The following is a 7,925-nucleotide window of genomic DNA, read 5'->3' as shown; positions in this document are numbered from 1 at the left end:
TGTTTTTTATTTTCTTATTTTTATATTTTACATTCAAGGATATTTCCTGAGTATTCATGTATTTCGATGTTTTTTAATTTCTTATTTTTATATTTTAAATTCAAGGGTATTTCCTGAGTATTCATGTATTTTGATGTTTTTTAATTTTCTTATTTTTATATTTTTATTCCTTTTTTTACCTTATTTAATTTACAGTCCCTAGAAGTAGATATATATGTCTAGATTTAATTAAGGAACTCATTAAATCGTAGAATTGATTCCAATCACACACTTCACTGATTTGTAACTTATGAGAGGAGAAATCTTTTATTTGACTGAATTCTTCTCTTTGCCCTTTTACAGGCAGACGCAGGTAAGGGTGTTCGGTGAGATCTGTCGCAGTCTCCAAGAATTTGTATGTATTGCGTCTCTCTTGGGGTATGGCATTTTCAACAGAGCAGATTGCTCTGCTACTATATCTAGAGTAATTTTTTTTTTGCGCTTCCTCTTACGCCATTTTTGGAACGCACGGAGTGGCGGAGACTCATAATTCTCGGTTTCCAAACAGTCACCCAAATTTTATCCATCTCCTTGTTACGTCAGCTGAATCTACATATTTCATAGCTTTGTGGACGGGAGACTACTGCCTGACATCGGAAAAGCAAAGACGGCATAAGAAAGATTCTTTGAAAAGTGAAGGAAGCAGGACTTTTCTGTTCCCTATCAGAAGATGAAACAGTTTCATCGATAAGATAAAGATATTGCTGAAGTGAAACATTCTAAGATATCCTGTGAATCTGCTTCCATAGACGACAGGATATATTTGAAAGTTACTTCCTCTTCGATCCAAAACCTCCTTCATCTCATAATTTTGCTTTAATCTTAAATGCCAATGAAGTGGGTTGTACTACAATAACCTATAATAACTTTACCAATAGCTTACCTCAGCTCTTCATTTCGCGGAAAAATTAAAAAATCCAACTCTGATCAACAGAAAATCTGATGTAGTCATAAATGATAGTTGATATGGTTTCAAATAATCCGCTCTTTGTCATGAAATAATCCGCACTTTGTCATTTCCACCAGTAAAACCTGGCAAGGCAACCTGCAAGAGTCTAGGAGGTTACTGTTTTCGAATGAGTGGACGACGCAACTGCACTGGCCGAGTAGAAGATTCTGCGACTTGTAAGGTCGCCGGACGCAAATGCTGTATTCCTACTGTTACTACTTTTACTACTTTTGCTGGTAAGAACGACGATTGACAATCATACACAAAAGATGGATATTTGTTTGAGTATAGACGAGAGAGAGAGAGAGAGAGAGAGAGAGAGAGAGAGAGAGAGAGAGAGAGAGAGAGAGAGAGTTGAATATTGCAGTACTAACTACTACTATACAGACAAACCTATCTGATGATCCGGATTTTTTTTTTAATCTTCAAACAGAATATGACGTATCCAGTAGTAAGTTTTGTCATAAAAATGTCTTGATCTTTCAATAGTAATTTTTTGCTGTGTCTAATCGTAACCTACAAAGTCTATTTAGTCATAATGAATTGTTTACAGTGAATATTTAAGTTTCTTCAGGTAAAAAGTGAAAAATCCTCTTACGATACCCTTCGGGACCTTGTGGAAAATACGGGACTTATCTGCCATTGACATTTACAGAATATTAAGAAGAACACTGAGACCATATTCATCCTGATTGCCTGCTGATGACTATCAATTACAACGAAGAAGCTTCCGCGGGTGCAGTTCTTCACTTTCACTGCTGTCCATCGGTTCCTTTTGCCTAAAATAAATAATGCCTTATTTCATATCCTTCTTTACTTTCCTTAGTTTGTCACACAGTAGTTTTCATTTCTGAAACGCCATAGGACTTAGAAATAACTCCTGGGTCTAAATCAACATTTGTAAATGCTACTGCAAGATGTTATTGTAACTGGTCTCAAAATAAATTTGGTTTTCACTTCAACAACTTGTATTCTTATCTACATGAAATTTATTCTTTATTGTTGACGGATAAATGAGCCGTACTGAGTAACCTGACCAATTAATGGGCAACCTGCAGCATTATGGCTGCCATGGAAAATCCTTAAAACAAAATTACATTAAAGTAATTGAGGACGTCACTTCTTTCAACAAATATTACTTTACGAATATTTACAAAAAAGCAACAGTAAAAAGCATGATATTAGAAAGCACAGCGCCTAAATTAACTAAAGCAAAAGTAAGTTTCTTCAGATTTCGGAAACTATTTGGCTCTGGATAAACAAATTACTTAAAATAAAGCTACATTTATTCTGCTTGGCTTCATACACACAAGAACAGAAGTATTTGATATTGTACTTCTTGAACGCATTAAGGTCAAAACTAAATCTACGATTCGTAAGACAAAGTAATTTTAAGCAGGTAAACAATGGAGCTGCAGACCCAATGCGAAAAAGAAAAACATGAAGAGAAGTTGAAATGGACGAACTGACTGTTGAATCAACCTCGGTTACGTAACTGAAGCGGAAAAAAATGAACGCGAATAAAAATAGGACAATGAATGTAACTTAAAAAGTTTTTAAAAATATTTCAAACTTTTACCCAATATTTTTTAGGTTTTTCCTCTTTTTGTTCGCTGTTCTTTGTTTCAAACATCATGATCAAAATCGCCTAAAAAGGACAAAAAAGGAAACTAAAATAAAGAGATTTAGGCTTGAAGGCAACATTGCGCTGGGTGAGTTGTGGGTGACGCCGCCACTAGTCCACCCAGCAGTAGTAGATGGAGACCAGTATCTACCAGGTTGAACAGAGTACATGTAGTACTCTGTTAATCCTGGTATCTATAATGCTATTGAGAAAAAGGGCACGAGGCTGGTAACCTCACCGAACATCCAGAGATTTATTGAAGCACTAACATTCTGGCGTCAGCCAATTCTTCCAGAGAGGTAAAAGATGTATGGGAAATATATATATATATATATATATATATATATATATATATATATATATATATATATATATATATACTATATATATATATATATATATATATATATATATATTATAGTATTATCCTATCAATTCATGTGTTTGAGTTTAAATTAAGGAAAAATATATTTATCCTGGAAATACTGATCCCAGGCTTTGCTTTTGGTTGTTTCATGGACTTATGAACTCAATGGATTTAGTCGCTGGTGTCGTGGCATGCCGTCCGGATGTCACGGGTTCGTGCCTCGCACAGGCGATGAAAAATCACTGCTGCAGTGTGAGGTCTGTTGTGGGAGGTTGAAACTAATATTCTTTGGAAGCTTAGCTTGAATTTCAAGTTAGTGTGCCCTGTGTGCTTGTTCCATGTAAAATGGTTTCATTTCCTGAAATAATAATAATAATAATAATAATAATAATAATAATAATAATAATATAATAATAATAATATTAATATTATTATTATTAATTATTATTATTATTATTATTATTATTATTATTATTATTAAGGTAAAAAAATCTCTATCACGAGAATATATATAATGTTGTAAAGGGTCCACAATATTATACAAAGTATTAAGAGTCCGTGTATAATTTTTAAGACTTTACAGAAAACTTTCGAACCCTTCTCTGGGTTCATCTTCAGTCCAAATGAACAATAAGTTACAACATGTACAGAGGTAAATTTAAAAACAAGAGTCGTTGAAGATCGTTGACAACGGTCGTTAGCTCGTCAATGGGCCAGGTGATGAAGATAGAGGGCAGTTAACTCCAACTAAGTGATATCTTCTCCCCTGTCAATCCTTCTGGCTGCAATTTTGCTGGATCTCCGCAGTGGTTGTTGCAACGTTGTAGGAAATCCTTCATCCGAGGTGCGTAGGATTGGGCACCGTAACCAGACTCCCCTGGGGCAGTGGTTACCTGGACGGGAGAGGCGGAAGGCGGAAGCAGCATCAGGAGAGGGAAAAAACAGAGCCTGTCCTACAGTTATGTAGGATAGTATGTTTTTAAAAGATTTTAACTGTAGGACAGGCTCTGTATATATATATATATATATATATATATATATATATATATATATACTATATATATATATATATATATATATATATATATATATATATATATATATACATAGGTAGCGGCTGCTGCAAGTGAACTCAGGCTACCAGATTGATAGACGAGTGCGCAGCCCAATCGTCGTCCCAATGAGGAACTTATATATCTATATATATATATCTATATATATATATATATATATATATATGTGTGTGTGTGTGTGTGTGTGTGTGTGTGTGTGTGTGTGTGTGTGTGTATTTCCCATACATCTTTTACCTCTCTGGAAGAGTTGGCTGACGCCATAATGTTACAGCTTCAGTAAATCTCTGGATGTTCGGTGAGGTTACCAGCCTCGTGCCCTTTTTCTCAATAGCATTATAGATACCAGGATTAACAGAGTACTACATGTACTCTGTTCAACCTGGTAGATACTGGTCTCCATCTACTACTGCTGGGTGGACTAGTGGCGGCGTCACCCACAACTCACCCAGCGCAATGTTGCCTTCAAGCCTAAATCTCTTTATTTTAGTTACCTTTTTTGTCCTTTTTAGGCGATTTTGATCTTGATGTTTGAAACAAAGAACAGCGAACAAAAAGAGGAAAAACCTAAAAAATATTGGGTAAAAGTTTGAAATATTTTTAAAAACTTTTTATGTTACATTCATTGTCCTATTTTTATTCGCGTTCATTTTTTTCCGCTTCAGTTACGTAACCGAGGTTGATTCAACAGTCAGTTCGTCCATTTCAACTTCTCTTCATGTTTTTCTTTTTCGCATTGGGTCTGCAGCTCCATTGTTTACCTGCTTAAAATTACTTTGTCTTACGAATCGTAGATTTAGTTTTGACCTTAATGCGTTCAAGAAGTACAATATCAAATACTTCTGTTCTTGTGTGTATGAAGCCAAGCAGAATAAATGTAGCTTTATTTTAAGTAATTTGTTTATCCAGAGCCAAAGAATTTCCGAAATCTAAAGAAACTTATTTTTGCTTTAGTTAATTTAGGCGCTGTGCTTTCTAATATCATGCTTTTTGCTGTTGCTTTATTGTAAATATTCGTAAGATAATATTTGTTGAAAGAAGTGACGTCCTCAAGTACTTTAATGTAATTTTGTTTTAATGATTTTCCATGGCAGCCATAATGCTGCAGGTTGCCCATTAATTGGTCAGGTTACTCAGTACGGCTCATTTATCCGATCCGTCACATAAAGAATAAATTTCATGTAGATAAGAATACAAGTTGTTGAAGTGAAAACCAAATTTATTTTGAGACCAGTTACAATACCATCTTGCAGTAGCATTTACAAATGTTGATTTAGACCCAGGAGTTATTTCTAAGTCCTATGGCGTTTCAGAAACGAAAACTATTGTGTGACAAACTAAGGAAAGTAAAACAGGATATGAAATAAGGTATTATTCCTTTTAGGCAAAAGGAACCGATGGACAGCAGTGAAAGTGAAGAACTACACTCGTGGAAGCTTCTTCGTTGTAATGGATAGTCATCAGCAGGCAATCAGGATGAATATGGTCTCAGTGTTCTTCTTAATATTCTGTAAATGTCAATGGCAGATAAGTCCCGTATTTTCCACAAGGTCCCGAAGGGTATCGTAAGAGGATTTTTCACTTTTTACCTGAAGAAACTTAAATATTCACTGTAAACAATTCATTATGACTAAATAGACTTTGTAGGTTGCGATGAGACACAGAGCAAAAAATTACTATTAAAGATCAAGACATTTTTATGACAAAACTTACTACTGGATACGTCATATTCTGTTTGAAGATTAAAAAAAAAAAATCCGGATCATCAGATAGGCTTGTCTGTATAGTGGTAGTTAGTACTGCAATGTTTCACCTACTATTCAACTCTCTCTCTCTCTCTCTCTCTCTCTCTCTCTCTCTCTCTCTCTCGTTACATGCCCTCTCAGTCTATAATCGAACATTCTCTCTCTCTCTCTCTCTCTCTCTCTCTCGTCGTCTCTCTCTCTCGTCTTCCTCTCTCTCTCCTCTATATCAAACAAATATCTCTTTTGTGTATGATTGTCAATCGTCGTTCTTACCAGCAAAAGTAGTAAAAGTAGTAAAAGTAGTAACAGTAGGAATACAGCATTTGCGTCCGGCGACCTTACAAGTCGCAGAATCTTCTACTCGGCCATTGCAGTTGCGTCGTCCACTCATTCGAAAACAGTAACCTCCTAGACTCTTGCAGGTTGCCTTGCCAGCTTTTACTGGTGGAAATGACAAAGAGCGGATTATTTGAAACCATATCAACTATCATTTATGACTACATCAGATTTTCTGTTGATCAGAGTTGGATTTTTTAATTTTTCCGCGAATTGAAGAGCTGAGGTAAGCTATTGGCAAAGTAATTATAGGTTACTGTAGTACAACCCACTTCATTGGCATTTAAGATTAAAGCAAAATTATAAGATGAAGGAGATTTTGGATCGAAGAGGAAGTAACTTTCAAATATATCCTGTCGTCTATGGAAGCAGAATCACAGGATATCTTAGAATGTTTCACTTCAGCAATATCTTGATCTTGTCGATGAAACTGTTTCATTTTATGATAGGGAACAGAAAAGTCCTGCTTCCTTCACTTTTCAATTAATCTTTCTTATGCCGTCTTTGCTTTTCCGATGTCAGGCAGTAGTCTCCCGTCCACAAAACTGTGAAATATGTAGATTCAGCTTACGTAACAAGGAGATGGAATAAAATTTGGGGGTGACAAAAATGTTTGGAACCGAGAATTATGATTCTCCGCCACTCCGTGCGTTCAAAAAATAGCGTAAGAGGAAGCGCAAAAAAAAAAAAAACTCCAGATATATATACATATATAAATATTTTTTTATGGTACATATATATATATATATATATATATATATATATATATATAATATATATATATATATAGTATGTATATTAGTTTATTTGTAGTGTTCATTAATATTATGAAATTTCTCTCTCTCTCTTCAACATTTTCCCTCTAAACTGACGCATCTGAGAAGGTTGTAAGATAGTCGCCCACCAAAAGCTCTGTGATGTAGTCAAATGTTGTTAATCCCACCTGGAGCAGATCACAGGCTCCAGTCTCTCGTCTCTCTTACCTGGAACACAGAGTGAGCAGTTTCCATAGCAGCCTCTTTTGATGACGGTTCCGGAGCAAGTCCCACTGCCTTTCACAAAAACAGTAACCGCCCAGTTCGCTGAAGGCTGGCTTCATGACGCAAACTGTTCGTAGGAATACGGAGAAAGAGGTTTTAAACATTAAGTTTCATTTCTGTTTGAGGATCTCTCCTAGATAGTGATCCCCAACAAACAGTTCGGGGGTCCGTTATATTGAAGGAACCCGATCAATTCCTGGGGTCATTATTTTATTTCTATGGTATTTAGAGTCTTTTGTTTATGTTATTTACGGAAATCGCCAACGGGCTTATATTAAACTGGCCGGAAAGATAGAGACATACAAGATAGAAAAAACCCTTAGGGGTCACTCTATGAAAGATGCATTTTTCTCTACGCTGACAGACAATTGTCTGTCCGTTGTTTCATATCTTATTTTTATATAAAGTTACCAACTCTTAGCATATATATATATATATATATATATATATATATATATATATATATATATATATTATATATACAGATTAGAATGACTACTCTTGAGTTCTTTCAATATATATAATAGGCCAAGTGCTTTAGAAGTAGCAGAGCAATCTGCTCTGTTGAAAACGCCATACCCTAAGAGAGACGCAATACATACAAATTCTTGGAGACTGCGACAGATCTCACCGAACACCCTTACCTGCGTCTGCCTGTGGAATGGGAAAGAGAAGAATTCAGTCAAAAAAAAAGATTTCTTTCCTCTCATAAGTTACAAATCAGTGAAGTGTGTGATTGGAATCAATTCTACGAT

General features: G+C 35.3%; 2 long non-coding RNA genes across 2 annotated transcripts in view; one reads left to right on the top strand and one right to left on the bottom strand.

Annotated features, from left to right (window-relative positions):
- Positions 1-1,953, top strand: part of LOC135220780 (uncharacterized) — a 3,483-nt gene extending 1,530 nt beyond the window's left edge. Inside the window, exons 3-4 of the long non-coding RNA XR_010315797.1 lie at positions 1,066-1,224; positions 1,644-1,953. This is a non-coding gene — a long non-coding RNA (uncharacterized LOC135220780). The remainder of the gene's footprint in view (positions 1-1,065; positions 1,225-1,643) is intronic.
- Positions 1,954-5,247: 3,294 nt separating this feature from the next.
- On the bottom strand, positions 5,248-7,263 carry LOC135222881 (uncharacterized). The gene is made up of 3 exons (XR_010316370.1): positions 7,114-7,263; positions 6,068-6,235; positions 5,248-5,557 (listed from the first exon to the last, which is right to left on the bottom strand). It is a non-coding gene; the product is annotated as an uncharacterized LOC135222881 (long non-coding RNA).
- Between the last annotated feature and the right edge of the window lie 662 nt (positions 7,264-7,925).

The sequence above is a fragment of the Macrobrachium nipponense genome, chromosome 20, assembly GCF_015104395.2.
Source record: "Macrobrachium nipponense isolate FS-2020 chromosome 20, ASM1510439v2, whole genome shotgun sequence".
Taxonomy (NCBI): domain Eukaryota; kingdom Metazoa; phylum Arthropoda; class Malacostraca; order Decapoda; family Palaemonidae; genus Macrobrachium; species Macrobrachium nipponense.
Note: the sequence above shows the minus strand (reverse complement) of the source record. Positions and strands in the feature narration are given on the sequence as shown.